This window comes from Hemiscyllium ocellatum, chromosome 19 (genome assembly GCF_020745735.1).
Source record: "Hemiscyllium ocellatum isolate sHemOce1 chromosome 19, sHemOce1.pat.X.cur, whole genome shotgun sequence".
NCBI classification, from domain to species: Eukaryota; Metazoa; Chordata; class Chondrichthyes; order Orectolobiformes; family Hemiscylliidae; genus Hemiscyllium; species Hemiscyllium ocellatum.
Genome location: NC_083419.1, coordinates 22,893,135 through 22,916,062, shown reverse-complemented (window position 1 = coordinate 22,916,062; position 22,928 = coordinate 22,893,135). Strand labels below are relative to the sequence as shown.

General features: G+C 39.9%; 1 protein-coding gene across 1 annotated transcript in view; it reads right to left on the bottom strand.

Moving 5' to 3' along the window:
- Positions 1-22,928, bottom strand: part of LOC132824902 (ras association domain-containing protein 9-like) — a 53,521-nt gene that overhangs the window by 5,773 nt on the left and 24,820 nt on the right. The gene's annotated exons all lie outside the window — the stretch shown is intronic.

Here is a 22,928-nt window from a genome sequence, read left to right as displayed (position 1 = left end):
TGTCACTTGGTAGTTTTTTTTGCCAGCGCTTGGCTGCTAAGCGTTACAAGTTAGTTAATAGCTTCTTAAAACTGTGTTCGTCTGTTACGCTGTAGACCTACTTTATCAACCAAAGACAAAAAAAAACGTTAGTACACCGGTGAAGATCGTTGTTTCTGCACCCAAATCTAAAATGTAACTGTCTTCGTTTGAATTAATTGTATTTAATTAAAATAGCAATAACACAACAAATACTGTCTGAGTGTTTTTAAATCTTTTGAACATTTCCATGGTTTATAGTAGTTTAAAATTACTGAACGTTTCTGTTTTTTTTAAAATACTTCTTGCATTTTAAGATCCCATTCCCAATATAATGATATTTTACAGGCATGGTCACTGTTAGGTGTGAATTGAATTAATTTAATTGAGTTGAATTGGCGTTATTGTCACATAAACATTGGCAGTGAGCTCTACAGATCAACAGTAATAGAAATGTACAGCATGGAAACAAACTATTTGATCCAACTCGTCCATGCTGAATAGATATTCTACATTAATCTAGCCCCATTTGCCAGCATTTGGACCATATCTTTCTGAGTCCTTCCTATTCCTATATCCACCCAGATGCCTTTTAAATGTTGTAGTTGTACTAACCTTCACCACCACCTTTGGCAGTTCATTCCATACATGCACTACCCAGTGTGTGAAAAGTTGCCCCCCCAGGTATCTTTTAAACCTTTCCCCTCTCACCTTAAACCTATGCCATTTAATGTTAGACTCCTCTATCCTGGGGGAAAAAAAGCCTTGACTATTCACCCTATCCATGTCCTTCATGATTTTATAAACTTATGTTAGGTCACCCCTCAGCATCCTATCCTCCAGGACTTGTTGGGCCAAAGGGCCTGCTTCCATACTGTAGCGAATTTAATCTAATTGAAAATAGCCCCATTCTATTCAGCCTCTCCCTGTAGCTGCACCCTTCACCCTGGCAACATCCTTGTACTTTTCTTCTTAAACATTTCAAGTTTCACAACATCTTCCCTATAGCAGGGAGACTAGAATTGAACACAGTCATCCAAAAGCAGCCTAACCAGAGTCCTGTACAGCCGCAACATGACCGCCCCATTCCTATACTCTGCACTGACCAATAAAGGCAAGTGTACAAAACGCTGTCTTCACTTCCTCGTCTATCTACGACACCACTTTTATGAACCTGGACTTCAAATGTCTCTTTGTTTGGCAATACTCCCCAGGTTCTGAATTAGTGGTGCTGGGAAAGCACAGCAGTTTATCTAATACTACCCAGGACCTTACCATTAAGTGTATAAGTGCTGCCTGATTTGCCCTACTAAAAAGCAGCACCCATTTATCTAAATTAAACTCCATCTGCTACTCCTTGGCCCATTTGATTTAGATCCCAATGTAGTCTGAGATAATCATCTTTGCTGGCCACTACACCACCAATTTTGGTGTAATCTGCAAACTTACTAACCATACCTCCTATATTCATAAATACAAATCAATCATAAAAATGTCAAGGACAATTGACCCAGCACCAATCCTTGCGAGACACCACTGGTCACTGGCTTCTGGTCACTGGCTTCCAGTCCAGAAAAACCCTTCATGACTACCCTCTCTCTTTTACTCAAAGGTCAAGCATTCAAACTGTACAGGATCAATTTTAGCATAGGCTACTGGATACACTAAGAATAGAAATGCTTTAAAGGTTTCTTTTCCTCTATCACTATGCGGAGTTATATTTACCAATTAAAATTACAGAAATCCCTGGCCAAGTATTCTTTTTTATTTCCATTTTCACTATTTTAGTTGTCTCTAAAAACATAATCTGGAATTTAATATTCCTTGAATTAGATTACTTGGCCCAACATTGGCAGCCATATCTTCAGCCACTGAGGTTCTAAACTCTGGAATACTCTTACCAAACCTCTCCACTTTCCTAACTCTTTCAAGTTATAGGTTAAATTTGTTAATTTCATCTTTGCTCATCTGTCCTAAATTCTCATTTAGCTTTGTCCATTTCTGCTTTATGGCACACCTTAAAGGTACAATTTAAATGCAAATTATTGCTTTCCATAGATTCAGCAAGATTCACAGAATGGTGGGTTTCATGGAATCCTTACAGTGTGAAAGCAGGTCATTTGGCCTATCGAGTCCACACTGATCTTTTAAGAGCATCCCACCCAGACCCATCCCCTACCCTGTATTTCATGCATTCCACACGGCTAACCCACCTAGCCTGCACACTGTGGTCAATTTAGCTTGACCAATCCATCTAACCTGCACATCTTTGGACTATGGGAGGAAACCAGAGAACCCAGCAGAAACCTGCATGGACACTGGGAGGATATGCAAATTCCACAGAGGCAGTCACCTGAGGCTGGAATCGAACACCGATCTTTGGAGCTGTGACGCAGCAGTGCTAACCACAGAGCATGTGTATGGTACACAACTGAATTATATGACTATGTGATTGTCACAGTCAAACCTTCAGTTTTGCAGAGAAACAACTAATTCAAATATAAATGTCCAACCAATGTCTTTGTCATTGCCAGTCCCTATTTTCTCTAGAATTTAAAAAAGGATTTGATCTAATTCTAAATTGAATGAAGAAGCACAGTTTGGGGGTGGGGAAACTGAATGTGTCCTGGAAGTGTGGGATCTCCTTCCTAAGGAACACCTACAGTTTTACTTGGAGCAGGTGAAAGTATAATGTTTACATTCGCAAGGCGGCCAGGATGGCATTAACTAATAAAGTTCACTTATTATCTTTATGCATAGTGAGAGGATGCTGGAAAGATGCAGATATAAAGGTCCATGAGGGGCACTAATGAGTCCTCTCCACCTTGAAATCTCCAGACTTGCACGATGTTCTCAAAGTTTTGTGACTGGTGCTTCTTTTCAATACATCACTCATCTTATAAACATTGTTCATTGTATTCAGAGATTTAGGATGGTGGCCCACTACATGATTTTCCTTCCCTTATATACTGGGCATCCAAGATAGTCAATATTGGTTTCTCTTCCCATAAAGATATTAGAATCAACTGACCTTCGTTGTAATTATGGATTTGCTAATGGGGTTAACAGCATAGATCAACGGCACATTGCTGGGACAAACTCCTCGAAATTACTACTCATGGCACTGTCAGAGTACTTTCAGTACCTGAAGAGTTGGAATATAAAAGGAAGATGTTTTTCACTACCTTCCCTAGTGGACAATATATGCTCACAAAACCTGCAAAGAGATAAGTTTTTGTTTCAGATTTTAAAGAGAATATGGCATTGAAATTGAGGATCAACCATATAATTTGAATGGCAGAGCAGGCTCAAAAGGCCAAATGGCCCGTTTCTGCTCCCAGTTTCTATGTTTCTATATCAAAAGAATTAAAATAAGGATTTTTGCTTGAGAGAGGAGTAGAACTTCAAGGTGTGCATGCCTGGAAGAGTTGTGACAGTGAGTTAACTACTATATAAAAACCAAAATAACTGTGAATGCTGTAAATCAGAACCAAAAATGAAATTGCTGGAAAAGCTCAGCAGTCTGGCAGCATCTATGGAAAGAAATCAGTGTTAACGTTTCTGGTTGAGCGAGTGACCCGAAACCTTCTGAGGAAGGTCACTCAACCTGAAATGTTAAATCTGATTTCTCTCCACAGGTGCTGCCTGACCTGCTGAGCTTTTCCAGCAATTTGTTTTTGTCTCTGATTTACAGCATCCACAGTTCTTTCGATTTTTAATTGAGGAATTTTATTTCGCTGCTTGCAAGTGGATTAAAATGTGTCATCAACAGTGTTTTAATTGCCAAACATGAACCCAAAAAGTAACATCTGGCAATGAACCCTGAAACCCATTAAATTGCTTCCTTTTCCTCCATACATAACATTTTGAACATGATGTGCATATCTTGCATTGATCTTTCTCTATACCTGTGCAGTTTAAAACTCTGACCTAGGTTGCTGAATAGAAAAAGAGTTTACTACAGTTATATTCAGAGGTGATTATGCTGACTGCCTTTTTGGATAGATCAACATCTCAATTCTACTTAAAGTAACTTTTTTGTGATGCAAGATCTCACAAAATATAAAGTGGTGACATTATGCCAATGTGGATATAAGAAAGTCAATCTTTTTAAATCATTCAGTGGGACATGACATCTCTAATTGGGTCAGCATTTCTTAATCATCCCTAATTGCCCTTGAGAAGGAGTTACTGCTGTTGTCCATATGCTGTGGGTATCCCACAATGCCTTTAAAGAGGAAATTCACCAAGCAACACTGAAGGAAAGGCAACATATTTCCAAGTCAGGATGGTAAGTGGTTTGGACAGAAACTTGCAGGCAATGGTTTTTCCATGTTTCTGCAGCCTTGTAAGTAGATTGAAAATGTGTCCTCAGTGTTTTAATTGATAAACATGAATCCAACAAGTAACAGGCTACATCTGGCAATAAACCCTGAAACCAAGTCTGAAAGATGACTTCAGAAACAGGGAAGGAGAATGAACAGCAATGATGGCATCAGGATAAATACCTGAGGAGTGTGGCCTGGACTAAGCTCAGTCTGAGTTTTAACAGTAGCAGCAACAAAACAAAGGAGAGCGGATCTGCGGAAAAATAGTGGCAACAGGAGAAATACCCGAAGAGCAGGGTCAGTCAGAGCAAACCTGGAGCTGAACCCAGGGGTAAAACTATGGAGATGATGTCATTCACTCAAAATGAGAGAGCAAGGCTGCTTGGGAATGAGATTTGCAGTCTGAGTAGTGTCTGGAGAAAGGTAAAGTACTTAATTTTTTGTAGTCTGCCAGGAATAAAGAGTGGGAATGAGAAACCTGACTTTGGTGATTAGTGGGTAAAAATGTGTAATCAGTTCCTGGATTAATGTCTGTAATTGATGAAGTTGATAAGGTTCAAAATAGCCGGAGAACTTAGCTCCATGGAATGCTCCTCTTGCAATATGTGGGAAATCAGGGACACTTCCAGTATCTGTGGTGTCTACGTATACAGGAAGCGTATCCAGCTGCTGCTGCAGCATGGAGTGCCTGGAGCTGTGGATGAACTTGCTATGGAGAATGTTGTGGTCAGGGCATTTGGTGAGCTGGTCACACCACCAATTGGGGCTACTTAGAGATGAGTTGGGGGACCACAAGCAAGACCAGCAAACGTGGGCAGGCAGTGCAGGAATCCTCTGCAGCGTTCCCCTCCCAAACAGGCGTACAGTTAAGGGAAAACAGCAGCATAAGCCAGATCTGTGGCATCACAACTGTCAGTGTTGTACAGCGCAGAGGGCAACATGCAGGTGAGAAGTAGTGATAGAGGACTCTATCGTCAGGGATATAGTTGTTTCTGCGGCTGCAGGCAAGTATTCAGGATGATGTGTTGTCTCCCTGGTGCCAGGGTCAAGGATGTTACCAAGCAAGCACAGGATATTCTGAAGGGGCAGGGTAAGAATCCAGAGATTGTCATCCATATTTGTACTAACAATGGGAAATGAGGTCCTGCAAAGACCCTTCAGGCAATTAGGTAATTTTGAAAAGAAGACCCTGTAGGATTGTAATCTCGACATTACATCCTGTGTCACATTAGTGAGGATAGGAATAAGAAGATAGTACAGCTAAATACATGGTCAGAGAGCTGGTGTAGGAGGAAGGGCTTCAGGTATGTGGATCATTGGGATATCTTCTGGGGCAGATAGCACCTGTACAAGGAGGAAGGTTGCACCTAAACTGGAGCGACACCAATATCATGTCGTGAAGGTTTGCTATTGTCACTCAGGAGGATTGCAACTATTCTGGTGGGGCTGCGGGAGATGCAGGAACCAGAGGAATAAGTCAGCAAGTAAAGTAACTAAAGTCAGTAAGACTAAAAGGAAGAACAGATAGGGAGAGATAATAGCAGGAATGGCAGTCTGAGATGTATTTGTTTTAATGAGCGTAGTGGAACAGGTTTGGCAGATGAACTTAGAACTTGAATCAATTCATGTAACATGTCATAGCTATTACAGAGACCTGTTTGTCAAAGGCACAAGATTGGCTACTTAACACTCTGGTATGTAGATGTTCGAGATGAGATAGAGAGGGATGTAAAAGAGGTGGGGGAATTATGTTACTGATTAGGGAAAACAGCACAGCTTTACAAGGGAGGGGTGGAGAGGACTTATCCAGCAAGACCATATGTGTACAGCTCAAGAATAGGAAAGGGGCAATCATTTTGGTGGGATTATACTATACGCCTCCCAACAGCCAACAGAGGAGCAGAGATTTGTACAGATTATGGAAAAAGAGTAAAACCATCAGGTTGTGGTGGGTGATTTTAATTTCCCTGACATTGACTGGGACTGGCTTGGTACCAGGGACTTGAATGGACTGGGGAAAATTGTTAGGTGTGTCCAGGACAGTTTTTTTTTAAAAAAAATGTAAATTATCTAACAAGGTAAGGGGCCTACTAAACCTGATTTTGGAGAATGAGTCCAGCTAGGTGATCAAAGTATCAGTGGGGGAGCATTTTTTTGGGAACAGTGACCATAATCCTCGTAAGTTTTGTTATGGATAAGAATAAGAGTGATTATCAGATGAAAGTACTAAATTGGGGGAAGGCTAACTAAGACAATATTAGGCTGGGACAGGGGAATGTAAATTGGCAACACTGAGGGTAAATCCGCATCTGGGATTCTTTTAAAGGCTAGTTGATAAAGTTCTGATTCAGCATGTTCCTGTGAAAATGAAAGATTAGGATGACAAGATTCAGGAAACTTGGATGACAAGAGAAATTGAGAACTGAGTCAAAAAATGGCATACATAAAGTTTAGGAAACTGAAAACAGACAGACCCCTCAAAAATACAACGGTAGCTGGAAAGAATTCAAACAAGGAATTAAGAGGGCTAAAGTAGGCCACGAAATGTCTTTGGCAAGCTGGATTAAGAAAATTCCCAAGGTGGTTTATATGTCTATCAGGAGCTAGAAGGTAGCTAGGGAAAGAATTGATAATCTCAAGGACAAAGGAGGGAATTTATTCATGGAGCCAGCAGACTTGGGTGAGGTCCTTAACAAATACTCTGCAGCAATATTCACAAAGCAGAAGGACATGGTGGATGGTGACTCTCGGGAAGGGTATGTTGATATTCTAGGGTATGTCATTATAAAATTAAAAGAGGTGTTGGATATTTTGAAAAGGATTAAAATAGACAAGTTCCCAGGACTTGTTAGGATCTATTGCAGAATGTTGAGGGAGGCAGGTAAGGATTGCTGGAGCCTTGTATGAAATCCTCTTTAATCACAGGAAAGGTCCCAGATGACTACAGAATAGTCAATGCTGTTCCTTTGTTTAAGAAGGACAGTAAGGATCACCTGGGAAATTACAGGTCGGTGAGCCTTACAAAAGGATCACCTGGGAAATTACAAGTCGGTGAGCCTTACATCAGTGGTAGGGAAATTATTGGAGAAGATTCTTGGAGGTAGAATTTACTCACATTTGGAAAAGAATCGAATTAGCAATTGGTAGCATGGCTTTGAGCAGGTAAAGTCATGGATCTAAGGTTTTTGAGAAAGTGACGAAAATAATTGATTAGGGAAGGGCAGTGGATGTTGTCGACATAGACTTTAATAAGGCATTTGACAAGGTACCTCATGGCAGGCTGATATAAAAACTGAAGTCACATGGGATCCGCAGCAAGCTGGTAAGATGGATACAGAACTGGCTTTGTTATAGAAAACAGACTTTCAATAGAGTGTTTTTCTGACTGGAGATCTGTGATGAGTGGTGTTCGGCAGGGATCAGTGCTGGGACTCTTGCTGTTTGTAATATATATCAATGATTTGGAGGAGAATGTAGTTGGCATGATTAGCAATTTGCAGATGGCACAGAGATTGGAGAAGCTGTGAAAAGAAGGAAGATTGCCAGAGGATACAACAGGATATAGTTAGGCTGGAAATTTGGGCAAAGAAGTGGCAAGTGTATTTTAATATGGACAAATGTGAGGTGATGTATTTCCCCAAGAAGGAAGTATACACTAAATGACAGAACCCTGAGTAGCATCAGCACACAGACGTATCTGGATGCACAGATCCATCGGTCCCTGAAAGTGGCTAAACAATAAGTTAAGATGGTCAAGAAGGAATATGGAATATTAGACTTCATCAGTCGGTGCATAGAGTAGAAAAATTGGCAAGTCATGGTGCAGCTGTAGAGAACTTTAGTTAGTTTGGAATATTGTGTGTAGTTCTAGTCGTCACACAACTAGAAGGATTTGGAAGCTTTGGAAAGGATACAGAAATGGTTTCCCAGGATGTTGCCTGGTTTGGAGGAGAGATTGAACCAACATAGTTTGTTTTCATTTGAATGTCAAAGGGTAGGGGGATGACCTGATAGAAGTTTATAAAATTATGAAAGGCATGGATAGCTAGAGTCTTTTTCCCAGGGTTGAAATGTCAATTACTGGAGGGCATAGATTTAAAGTAAAGTTTAAAGGTGATGTGAAAGGCAAGTTGTTTTTACACAGAGAGTGTTAAGTGCTTGAAATGTGTTGCCAGAAGAGGTGGTGGCGGAGGAAACATTGTTATTGTATAAGAGACATTTTGATAGATATATGAATAGGCAGGAATTAGAGGATATGGACCACTTAGAGGCAAAATGTCTTTAGAAAGGCGTCATATATCATGCAGTCTTGGTGGGCTGAGAAACCTGTTCCTGTGCTGTATTGTTCTTGTCCTTCTAGATGGTAGTGGTTTGGAAGGTGGTGTCTAAGGAGCCTTAGTGAAGTTCTACAGTGCATCTTGTAGATGGTATATACTGCTCTTGCTGAGTGTTGATGGTGGAAGAGGTAGACATAGTGCCAATAAAGCTGGCTGCTTTGTCCTGGATGGTGTGAAACTTCTGGAATGTTGTTGGAACAACACTCATCCAGACAAATGGGGAGTATTTCAACACACTCTTGACTTGTGTCGTACAGATGGTGGTAGTCAGGAGGTAAGTTATTCGCTGCAGGATTCCTAACCTCTCATTTGCTCTTGCATCCACTCTACTTATATGGCTGATCCAGTTCAGTTTCTCATTAATGGCATCTACCAGGATGTTAATTCTGGGAGTTCAGTGACGGTAATGCAATTAAATGTCAATGGGCAATGGTTAGATTCTCTTGTTGGGCACTGCCAGGCACTTGTGTGGCATAAATGGTAGCTGTCCAGGTTCTGCTACATTTGCACATGGACTGCTTCGTTATCATGGCTGGTGCTGAATATTATGCAATCATCAGTGAACATTCATGTTTCTGAGCCTATGATGGAAAGATGGTCATTGTTGAAGCAGCTATAGATGGCTGAGCCTAGGGCACAGCCCTGACAAACACCTGCAGGAGTGTCCTAGAATGGAGATGACTGATCAACAACCACAAGCATCCTCCTTTGTGTGAGACATGGTTCCAGCCAATGCAGACCTTTCCCCTCAATTCCCACCGACTCCAGTTTTGCTGGGGCTTCTCAATGCCCACTTGTTTAAATGTGACCTTGACATCATTATGAATATTTGTTCCACAAAATATACAATCAGAATTTCAGGTTATTTTATATGGTGAATCACAAAACAATTCATTATACTGTATGGTATATCATCCTTAAATATGCATAAATATCTGTTAAAAATGTGCCTACCTGACTTATAATTATAGACTTTGCTTTGTTGTGATGAATGCAATATATTTTACAAAGCATGTTGTTTAACATTCCATACTACATCCTTCAGGTAAATTAATGTGTACGTTTGGGGTTTCAGCATACAGATTTAACCTTTCCCTTTGAAACTTAGATAAAACATACTAGGGTACTTAGAAATGTTTTAAAAATCTGATGATTATTTATGAATATATTTACTTTGATAGATTAAGTCTTGAAGAAAAATGCATTCCCAGTATTTTCAGCATTTACTATGGAGTTTTTTTTATTATTTATTAAATGCAATCCTGATTTGGATAGAGTACATTCCAAACCTTCAAAATTACTTTTCAACAGATTAGATTAGAACAATGGATCTTAGAAAATCGAGAATGCCATGTTATTATTTGAATGGATCTATAAATAAAAATGACAGTTTGCAATGTGCTGCTATGTTTGACCTTAGCTCTTAAAATGAATATTAAAATTAGTGGAAGAAAATTAGATGAAGGTTTTGAAATCTATTTGTTGAGTTTAACTTCACAGCTCAAAGAAAATGTGTTTACTTATTTGCTTCAAAGTATGCTTTACAAGTAACCTGAAGCGACGAGTGAAATTCTAAGCTGATTTTGTGTCAGGCATCAAGTTATTAAATGGATAAAATTAAAAGAAGAATTTATGCTCTTCAAGAGAGCACTCCAACAGCTTATTGCTCATTACTTTCATGCTAGCTATGCCTGTGATGGAGTAGAAGACTGAGATAGAATTGGGAATACAACTTTGTTATCAATAACATCACTCAGATACTTTGATCTCGAAGGAATGGATTATTTGGACTGTTAAGACTGTATAATGAATTAATAAATTCACATTTAAAATATTGTCTTACTTTGGTCAACCTACCTTCAAAAGTGTCTTGGTATATTGGAGAGAGATAAAAAGAAAGAACAATTTCACAACCTGAAGCTTTAACTCTTGAACAGAAGCTCCAAGAAACCAGTTTGCATTCCATTTGTATGAATAATACAGAGAAGATTAGATGCAGGTATTTTACAATAGTCAGATGTAAGTAATTTTGACAATTTAGCAATATGTTACAGGAACATATTTGCATAAAATTAATAAACTTGAAAAAAATACAAAATTGATTTGTCCCCTTTGAGCATGTTGCACCACTTAATAAGATCATGGCTGCATTTGTCATGACCCCTTAATTTTCCTACCTTCTCTATCATCTTTCATTCCCTTGCTTGTGAAGAATTTATCTAACTCTGCCTTAAAAATATTTAACGATGCTGCCTCCATCACTCTGGGGAAGAAAGTTTCAAAGACTCTAAATCCTCCAAGAGAAAAGCATTCTGTTCATCTGTGTTAGATGGTTTATCCCTTATTTATAAACTGTTCCCTCATTCTAGGTTCCTTGATAAAGGAAATATTCTTTCTACATCCACTATGTCAAATCCCCTCAAAATACTGTTTCAATATGTCTACCTCTCATTCTTCTAAATTTCCAAATTGTCAACCGTTACTCATAACTGAGCTTCCCTATTCTAGGTATCAGTCATGTGAACCTTCGCTGACCTACCTCTGATGTATATTCTATTTTCTTAAAGAAGGAGACCAAAACTCTGCACAGTAGTCCACATGTAACCTCACCAATACAGTACCCAACAATAACAAAGCATCTGCATTTTAAATTCCACTTCACTCTTAATGAGCAATAAAATTTAATTTGTTAAACCAGAATCAGAAATATAAGATATTGTTCACAGAGTTGCAGATGTGCAGAATAAGCCAGTGCTGCTCTTGTCAAGTTACATGTGAATAATGATCGAACTGGTAGATTAGGCTCAACGGGCTAAATGGTCCAATGTTCTTCTGTTCTTATTCCTGTGTTAAGACTATTAGATCATAACACATTAGGTCATTTCGCCCATCAAGTCTGCTCTACCATTTAATCATGACTGATAAGTTTTTCAACTCCATTCTTCTGCCTTCTCATAACCTTTGATTCCCTTACCAATCAAGAACCTCTGCTCTTCTTAAATACATTAAGTAACTTGGCCTCCACAGTATCTGTGACAGTGAATTCCTTAGATGAACCATTGTCCAGCTGAAGAATTTCTTCCTCATCTCAATTCCAAAGGGCATCCCTAAACTCTGAGGCTGTGCCCTCAGGTCCTAGTCTTTTCTACTAGTGGAAACATCTTCTCCACCTCCACTGTATCCAGGTCTCCTATTATTGTGTAAGTTTCAATCATATCCACCCTCATCCTTCCAAACCCCATTGAGTGCAGACCCAGAGTCCTTAACTGTTCCTCATAGGACAAGCCTTTCATCCACAGGATCATTCTTGTAAACCTCTGAACCCCTTCCAACTCCAGCAGATCCTTCCTTAGATGTGTAGCCTAAGACTGCTCATGTTATTCCAAATGCAGTCTGACCAGAGCCTCATACAGCTCCAGCAGTACATCTCTACAGTTCATTCTAGCCCTTGTAAAATGAATGCTTGCACTGCATTTGCTTCGTAACTGATAATTGAACCTGCATGTTAATCTTAAGAGACTCCTGAACTAAGACTTCAGATTTCTAAAGCCTTTCTCCATTTAGAAAATGGTCTACACCACTATAGTCCCTACCAAATTGCATAACCTCATACTTTTCCCACATTGTGTTCTATCTACTGCTACTTTTGCCATTCTATCCTGTCCAAGTCCTTGTGTAGCCTCTCTTTTTCTTCAAAACTACCTATGCCTCCACCTAACATTGTATTGTCTGTAAATTTAGCAACAATGTTCCTTCATTCAGTTCATTTATATATAACGTGAATAGTTGTAGTCCCAAGATGGACCCCTGTGGAACTCCACTAGTCACCAACTACCATTCTGAGAAAAAAACCCTTATCCTTACTCTCTGCCTTCTGCCACTTAGCCAGTCCTTTATCCTACTATGAATCCTCTTGCAAGGATGCCTGCCTTGAAGAAGTTTTCCTCCTCTCTCTACAAGAATCTCAGGGAGTCCCTCTCCCACTGCAACTCTCAGGTCATTTCCTCTATGCTACTTTCTCCCCACCCCCACCCTCCTCTAGCTTATCTCTCCATGCTTCAGACTCACGGCCTTTATTCCTGATGAAGGGCTTTTGCCTGAAACGTCGATTTCGCTGCACTTTGGATGCTGCCTGAACTGCTGTGCTCTTCCAGCACCACTGATCCAGTCCTCAATCCATGCCACTAACTTGTCCAAAACACTATTGGCTCTTATCTTATTTAGCAGCTTTCTCAACTGTCAAAAGTCTTCTAGAAATCCAAATTGTTCACATCCACTGGCTTTCCTTTGTCTAACTTGCTTGTTACCACCTCAAAATAATCCTAAGAGATTTATCAGTAATCTCTCCAAGAGAAACCTGGTGTAAATATGTAAATAAAGTTTCAGCTTTCTTACTATTTTCCTGTCAAAGTGAAGTGGTTTCAATTTGCAATGATGAAAAAGAGATATTACATTTCACATGGATCCTGATCTGAGTTCCAAGTTCACACAAATCAAGTGATGCAAGGTTCAATGAGATGCCTTCTCACATTATTTGGACGCGAGTAGGAACTAAAGAAATAGGAGCATGAATAGACAATGTGACCCCTGGAACATGTTCTCTCATTTAAGAAGACCTTACAGATCTGATTGCGGCTCTAACTCTAATATCCTGTCTTTTCACCCCCCCCCCCGCCCATTACCATTGACTCCCTGTTTGCTGAAATATTTCTATCGTTCAACCTTGAATATGATCAATGATTTGGCCTGCACTTCTTACTTTGAAAGAAGAAATCCTTTTGCATCTCCATATTAAAGAAAAGACTATTGTGAAACTATTAAGCTTGGTTCTAGATTCCCCTATTAGGGAAATGTCCTCTCAGCATCTGAACTGTTAATTCCCCTCAGAATCTTATATGCTTCAGTAAGATCATCTCTCATTCTTCCAAATTTCAATGAATATAGGCGTTACTTGCTCAACCTTTCATCATAAGATAACCCCTTAATTTAGTAATAAATCGAGAGAACCTTTCCTGAATTGTGGTTCAATGAAATTAAGTAAGGAGATACAATTGTCTCACCAATACCCTTTACAGATTAAAAAGTTGAAATAACTGCAGAGACCAGTACCCCATCACTAAGTCACACTTTATTTACATGTGTACAGTACTTGGGCTCTGAGCAGCCAGCACAAAGCCAATCCCTAGACTGATGAGACATTCTGAATCTCTTGTTTATATCTGCCAGCCAGAGCTCCCTGATTGGGATTGTTAACCTGGGCCAATCCACCTGGGCACGGTTCCAATTACTACAAAAGGCTTCCTAATTTTTATACTCCTTTCACCTAGCAATAAAGGCCAAAATTCCATTTTACTTCCCAACTACTTTCTATACCTGAATATTAATGTTTTATTGATTCACATACAAGAATCCCTTAGACTCATTTATTGTGCACCATTTGGCAGTGTCTTTCCATTTAAATATCCCACTTTGCTAGTTTTCCAACTGAAGTGGATAACCTAATATTTTCTCATATTATACTTGATCTGCCAATGTCTTCCCACTTATTTTTTTTAATCATTCGTGGGTTATGGGTGTCATTGACCAAACCAGCATTTATTACCCATTGTTAATTACCTAGAGCACAGTGAAGTGTCAACCACTTCGCTGTGCGTCTGGAGTCACATGTAGGCCAGACCAGGTAAGGATGGCAATTTTCTTCCCTAAAAGACATTAATGAATCAGATGGGTTTTTTCCTGACAATCATCAACAGTCATCACTACACAACATGGTCATCATTAGACTCCTAATTCCAAATATTTATTGGATTCAAATTCCACCAGCTGCCATGGCAGGATTTGAAACTGGCTCCCAGAATCTCTAAATAGTCTAGTGATAATATCACTAGGCCATTTTATTAATCCTGTCGTTATTCCTTTGTAGATTCCATGTGTGTTCTCCTTTTCTACCCATGTTTGTATTGTAAGCAAAATTGGGAGAATCTAAGGTGGTGTAATGGTAATATCACCAAACTAGTAATCCAGAAGCCGTGGCTAATATTCTGTGGATATGGAATTATGGCAGCTGATGGAATCTAAATTCAATTAATAATTTGAATTGAAAGCTTGTCATTAAAATGGTGACCACAAAATTATCGCTGTGTGTTTTTAAAAATCAAATGCTTCATTAATGTCCTTTAGAAGTGGAAATCTGCCGATCTTTCTTGATCTGGCCACATGCTAGTCTAACCCAGACAGAGCAAAATGATTGACTCTTAACTGCTCTCTATGGCCCAGCAAAGCACTTTGTTCAAATACATTTAGGGATGGGCAATGAATTCTGGCTTTGCCAATAGTGCCCACATTCTATGAAAGAATGATGGAAAGAAGGCTATAATATACTAGCACTTGGGTCATAGTTTAAAAATAAGAGATCGTCCATTTAGAGCCGAAATGAGGAAACATTTATTCTGTCAGAGGATTGAGTGCTTTTGGATTTGCCCTCTCCAAAAGGCAGTAGATGCAGAATCTTTAAATATTTTTAAGGAAGAGGTTGATAGATTTCTCATTTCCTTGGTAATTAAAAACCTATCAGGGATGAGCAATATCAGAAGCTAGAGTTGGGGTTAATAATCAGGTCAGTCATGATTTTACAGAATGGCAGAGCAGGTTTGAAGGGCCAAGTGGCCTACTCTTGCCAATTATTTATGTGTATGTTCAAGTCCTTTACCCAAGTTATTAAAATAGATTGTGAATAGTTGAAGCCCAGCACTACATCACTCCACTATCTGGCTCACTATTTCTTGTTAGCCATCCCTCTGTCCATTCGAATTACCCACAACACAATGAGCTGTGGGTCTTTATCAAATGCTTTTAGAAATCCAAATGTGGCACATCTGCATATTTCTCCTTATCTGCCAGTGCATTTTCCATTTACAATCTCAAAGAACTCTCATAAATTCATTAGACATTATTTTCCATTCATAATATCAGACTGGCTTTACTGAGTTGCATTATGATTTTCTAAATGTTCTGCTTTTAAAAAAAAACTATTTTGTGGGATGTGGGCATTGCTGGCTGGCCAGCATTTATTGCCTGTCCCTAGTTGCCCTTGGGAAGATGTGGGTAAGCTGCCTTCTTGAAACACTGCAGTCCACCTGCTGTGGATTGATCCACAATGAAATTACGGAGGGAATTCCAGGACTTTGACCTAGGTGAAGGAACCACGATATATTTCCAAATCTGAGTGGCTTAGAGGGGATTTTGGTAATATCTGCTGCCCTTGTTCTAGATGGACATGGTCATGGGTTTGGAAAGTACTACTTCCTTTCAAATTAATTGAAGCATTTTCCTAATGGCACTAACTAGGCTGACTAGCCTATAGTTTGCTATTTGCTGTTGATCTCCTTTCTTGAACTGTATTTTTTTTCACATTGGCAGTTGATGGGACATTTCCAGCATCTACAAAATTTTCGTAGATCCAAACCCAGTGGGATATTATTACAGACTGTTTGAAGCCAGATATAAATAGCACTTAGATGAGTTGTTGAATCTTTGAAGCATTTCTTCAACTTCTTTTCTTGTTGTATTGAGTAAAGCATAGCAAGTTTGGAATCTAGTACATTGTTCAAATAAACATATCATAAGATAAAAACTCAGTGTAATTGTGGATATGGTTGGAAAATCTCCAGAGAAGCAGCTGCTTAGCATCATAAAAGGCTTTAAAAGAAAAAAAATGGTATTTTCGGTTTTATTGCAGGAACAGGTTGTATGAAACTATTCAATGAAGACTTGTTTGAGGCATTTATAAATAGAAAGGATAAAGATTGTGCTAAGTTATTATAGAGGGTGTTTTTTTTTTAATTAGAAAGCTTGCATATAAAATGCATCAACAATATTAGATTTGGTGTGAGGAAGTATTCATAGTGAACAGGTTGTTCCAAACAACATTTAAGCATAATTTCATTTAAACCTACAAAAGCATTTTATGAAAGAGTACGTTTTATGCCGTACAACTAGCAGTGCAGTGGGAAACATTTTCACGAAGTCAGAGTAATTTCCAGAACTTTTCATAAATTAACCAGACCTTTTTCTTTAATCTTCTCATTTTCACCTCTCCAGGGGAATTAAGTGGCTGGGGTGGAGAAAGCATTGGAAATTCTTGTTCATAGCCGTGCCCTTTCCTTTTCCTCCCTTTTTGTACACTTATGTGTTCATGGACTTCCTATGAGGAAGCATCTAAACTATATTGTGACGTCAATCAGAATGTAATAGCTATTTAAGAAGGCAAATTTCCATATTGTCAGATGCACCTATGGGTCAGAAATGAGAATTTTTAAAAAAGTGTAGCTTTTACACTTTCAAATGTACTGACTAGATTATCATCCCAAAACATTATAAAGATTTGCTGATCTCTTTTACCACAGCTCACAATTATTTGAAACATTCAGAATAACATGACCATAATGTCAGGTAGCACGTTTGTAGCTTATTGCTAATCTGTGTAAATGTACATCAGCAAAATAAAAGATTGATTTTCTTTTGCCATGCAATCTGTGAAGTTTAGTTCTGCAGAGCTAAATAATCTGACATATTGGATTTTATTGTTCGTGGGATGGAAGTGGAGCTTAAGGAATATCATAAAATGGAAGTACAATGTAACAGCTAAAACGGGACTCTGTCACATCTTGCTACTTGCCTCAAAACAGGTAGAATCTTGTGCATAGGCATGTATATTTTGCAGGACCTGAGTGCAGGATGCAGGTAAGCCTTTACATAATTACAAGCAAGAATCAGGCTGGCTTCTTGACTTCTGTTCTTTCCCACAGCCAGTTGCAGCTGGGCACCATTATCATCGTATATATTTCGATTCCTGCTTCCAGAGACCTCTACAGGACAATACTGGGGGAATCCTCTGGCTGACATAAATAACCTGAATTCCAAAGCAGACATGGGCTCAGGTTGTGTCACGTGCAACTCACTCTGGGGAGGAGTAGGAAGGAAATAACTGTCCAGAAATTTCCCTCCACATGATGATCAATTTTAACCCTGAATTCTTGGCCTAATTCAACAATGTTGTGGATGGGATGGACAAAGTTAAAAAATCACACATCACAAGGTTATAGTCTAACAGGTTTGTTTGGAAGCAGAGCTTTCAGAGTGCTGCTCCGTCAGGTAACTAATGGAGCAGGCTCGTAAGACTCAGAACTTATAGCAGACGATCACAGTGTCTTGCAATTAAAACGATATACTGAATATTTTAATTGCACGACACTGTGATCTTTTGCTACAAATTCTGTATCTTATGATCCAGTCCCACTAATTACCTGATGAAGGAACAGCGCTCTGACAGCTGGTATTTCCAAATAAAGCTGTCGGACTATAATCTGGTGTAGTGTGATTTTTAATTTAATTCAACAATTGAGCTCTGCTTGTTTCCAAATCTCCAGTTCTATTTATGTCATGCTTGGAGTGGATGTCCAGTACTTTTTTGCATCCTCTTTGCTCTCCTCTAACTTTCATAAAACTTTCTCACTGTGACGTCCATTAGATTGAAAACTCATTTTTAATTGACTTTTCCTCTTCATTATTTTTCTCCTTTTCCAATGCCACTGCGATCATATGGTTTATGCCATAAAAGGAATGTAGACGTCATGGCGGGAGCAACACACAAATGCACTTAGAAATGAAGTGTTGCCCTGGTGAATTTACAAGTTAGGAGTACTTGCTTGCCAAACAGCATTTGAAGCAAGTGAAAGGCAGCGCTAAGTGACTCTACAACAAAAAGATCAGATCGAAGCTCTGCAGAACAGGCTATCTAGTTATGAATGGTGGACAATTAAACAACTCACTGGAGGTGGCAGCTTCACAAATAACTCCATCCTCAATGATGGAGGAGCTCAGCCCATCCATGCAAAAGATAAGGCTGAAAGCATTCACAATAGTGGTTGTAAGTTTGCTTGCTGAGCTGGTAGGTTTGTTCTCAGATGTTTCGTTACCTAGCATGGGAACATCATCAGTGAGCCTCCGCTGAAGCGCTGGTGTTCTGACCCACTTTCTATTTGTGTGTCTTGGTCTGTCAAGGTGGGTGATATCATTTCTGGTTCTTTTTATTAGAGGTTGGGAAATGGGGTCAAAATTGATTTGTTTATTGATGGAGTTCCGGTTTGAATGTCAGACCTCTAGGAATTCCTGTGCATGTCTCTGTTTGGCCTGTCCGAGGATGGATGTATTGTCCCAGTTGGAGTGGTGTCCTTCTTCATCTGTGTGCAAGGATACTAGTGAGAGTAGGTCATGTCTTTTGATGGCTCATAGGTGCTCATGTATCCTGGTGGCTCGTTTTCTGCCTGTTTGTCTGAGGTAGTGTTTGTTGCAGTCTTTGCAGGGTATTTTGTAAATGACATTTGTTTTACTGATTGTTGGTGCAGGGTCCTTTAGTTTCATCAGGAGCTGTTTCAGTGTGTTGGTAGGTTTGTGGGCTACCATGATGCCAAGAGGTCAGAGTAGTTTGGTCGACATCTCAGAGATGTCTTTGATGTATGGTAACATGGCTAGAGTCTCTGGGCGTGTTGTGTTTTCTTGTTTGGGTTTGTTGTTGAAGAATTGGCGGAATGTGTTTATTAGGTACACGTTGTTCTTGAATACGCTGTATAGGTATTTTTCTTCTGCTATTCGTAGTTCTTGGATGCTACAGTGTGTTGTGGCTCATTTATATAATGTCCTGATGCTGCTTCATTTGTGGGTGTTGTGATGATTGCTCCTGTAGTTGAGTATCTGGTCTGTGTGTGTGTTGCTTTCCTGTAGATGCTGGTCTGTAGCTCTCCATTGACTGTTCATTCTACTGTGACATCTAGGAAGGGGAATTTGTTGTTGTTACATTCAAAATACCCTGCAAGGATTGCATGGGAATTCCTAGAAGCCTGGCATTCAAGCCAGAACTCCATCAATAAACACACCAATTTGGACCCCATTTACCAACCTCTCAGAAAAAGAGCTGGAAATTATATCACCCACCTTAACAGACCAACACACATAAACAGAAAGCGGGACAGAACACCAGTGCTTCAACGGAAGCTCACTCATCATGTTAACTAGCATGGTGATGAAACGTCTGAGAACAAACCTACCAGCTCAGCGAGCAAACTTATGACCTGAACCTCAACCTGAACTACAAATCTTCTCAAAATTTGCATTCATAACAATCTTCAGACAGCAGTGCCAAGTAGATGATACATCTTGGCTCCTCTAGAGTCCCCAGCATCATAGAAACCAGTTTTCAGCCAATTTGATTCAGTTCATCAAGAAATGATTGGAGACACTGGATACTGCAAAGGTTGTGGGCCCTGACAACATTCCAGCAACAGTACTGGAGATTTTGCTGCAAAACGTGCCACATCCCTAGCGAAGCTGTTCCAATACAACAATAACACTGGCACGTACTTGGCAAAATGGAAAAAATTGCCCAGGGATTTCACGTACACAAAAAGTAGGACAAATCCAACCCAGCCAATTACTGCCTCATCAGTCTATTCTTGATCCTCAAAGTGATGGAAAGTGATTTCAAAAGTGCTATCAAGCAACACTTGCTCACAGGTTGGCTCCTGACCTCATTACAGCCCTGGTTCAAGCATGGACAAAAGTGCTGAATTTCAGAAGTAAAGAGGGAGGGACAGTCCTTGATATCAAAGCTGCATTTGATTGTGTGTGGCATTGAGCAACCCTTGCAAAACTGGAGTCAACGGCATTCAGGGAGAAACTCCCTGTTCAATGGAATCATGTCTGGCACAAAGAAAGATGGTTGTTGTTGATGAAGGTCAGTCATCTCGACTTCAGAACAATTCTACGGAAGTTCTTCAGGATGGTGTCCTGGGCCCAACCACCTTTAGCTGCTTCATCAGTATCCTCCCTTCCATCATAAGGTCAGAGTGAGGGTGTCCACCAATGATTGCCTTTCATGATTCATAAGATATTGAAGCAGTGCATGTTTATGTGCAGCAAAACCTCGACAATATTCAGGCTTGGACTGAAAGTGGTAAGTAACATTCACATCACATAAATGATATGCAATAACCATCTCAAAAGACAGAATCTTCCCATCGACCATTGACATTCAATGACATAACCACAACTGAATCCCCCACTATCGACACTGGGGGTCTAGAAGTTGAACTGCTAGCCATATAAATACAGTGGCTGCAAAGAGGTCAAAAATGAGGAATCCTGCAGTAAATAACCCACCTCCCAACTCCCCAAAGCCTTCCACTCTCTGCAAGGCACAACTCAGGTGTGTGATGGAATACTCCCTACTTGCCTGGATGACTGCTGCTCCAACAATACTTGAAGCTTGACACCATCTAGGATAAAGCAGCCTACTTCATTGGCACCACATCCATAAACATTTAATCCTTTCACCATCCCGATGCTCAGTAGTAGCAGTGTGTATCCTCTACAAGATGCTTGCAAAGATTCACCAAAGATCCTTGGAAAGCACCATCTGAATCCATGACCATTACGATCTTGAAAAACAAAGAGAGTAAATAATGGGAACACCACCATCTAAAAGTTCCCTTCTGAGCCACTCATCATTCTGACTTGAAAATACATCACCGTTCCTTCACTGTTACTGGGTCAAAGTCCCGGAGCTCCCTCCTTAATTACATTGTGTATCTACCTGAGGCACATGGACTTCAAAGGCTCAAGGAGGCAGCTCACCACCACCTTTAAGGTCAACTAGTGACAAGCTATAAATGCTGCCCAGCTAGTGAAACCCATGTCCCTGAACTAAATAAAAATGCTCATCACTTAAACTTGGAGCACATCAATGGATTGTATGAAAAATATATTGCTTTACAGCTGGTGGTTGGGAGAGATTATTGGGGGGAATAATTTTTTTTGCTTGTTGGAGAGTCTAAAATCACTTATTCTGTTCACTATTCCAAATGCCATTTTAATTGAGGTAGATGTAAGGATATGTTCAGCTTCTACCACAGTTTTGTTTTATGGTATTGCCTATGTTGGATTTGTTTTTAAAGTTAGTGAATGCCCAAATGATCACCTCCATATTTGCTGTGTTTAGGTAACTAATTTGTAGAGAAGTCACTTCTCAGAAATATGCAATATTACTGATGTCTCTCCACAAGTGCATGGGAGGTTTGCACTATGGAACCAGGACTGGAGCTTTGGTTTGCAGGGATATTGTCTACTCCTAAACTTGTTTAGAAAAGACCATTCTCAGTGTGGTTGTTCAAAGCCTACATTTGACAGATGGGATTTGTAAAAAGGATCTTGTTAACAATTCCCATCTTTCCCATTATTGATGCATAGGATTAAATGGGTAAATCTTGCTTAGGAATATTGGTGCATATGGACATTGGGATGTAAGGTGAGCAGTGGGTGGACTGATTGAGTTATTTTGGAGTAGTAAGTGAAGTGGAGCATGGATGGTTTCAAACAGCAAGTGAAAGGAGCTAGGTATCAGATAACAGTAGGGGGTTTGAGACAGAGGCAAAGCCAGGGACAGATTTTAGTTCAGCAAGAGGTGAAAGCTGCAGAATGAGGGCGAGGAACACTGCAGAGTGGGAACACATTAGTCTATTATAATATGGGAGGAGTAGGATGAATTTGGACATGGACATATTAGGAATACCATTGTAGATAGGTGCAAGAACACTCGAGTGAGACAGGGAATGTAGGAGTACAGCAAGTACAGGCTCATTAAAATAAATTATGGTATCTTGGTCTTGTGCAGGAACATGTGAAGGTGAGCACAAAGTTTGATCCACTGAGCAGTCTATGGGATTAGATTAGATTACTTACAGTGTGGAAACAGGCCCTTCGGCCCAACAAGTCCACACCAACCCGCCGAAGCGCAACCCACCCATACCCCTACATTTACCCCTTACCTAACACTACGGGCAATTTAGCATGGCCAATTCACCTGACCCGCACATCTTTGGACTGTGGGAGGAAACCAGAGCACCCGGAGGAAACCCACGCAGACACGGGGAGAACGTGCAAACTCCACACAGTCAGTCGCCTGAGTCGGGAATTGAACCCGGGTCTCAGGCGCTGTGAGGCAGCAGTGCTAACCACTGTGCCACCGTGCCGCCCACAAACTGAAAAACTGAAATTGCACGACAGAATGCAAGATCTATTTTTTAATCCCAGGGCCAATCATTAGCCCAGTTTTATAAATGGAAAAATGAATGAACAGAACAAATATTAGCCTAGAACAAGCAAAGCCATACTTGAGAAAGGTGGAGCTGAA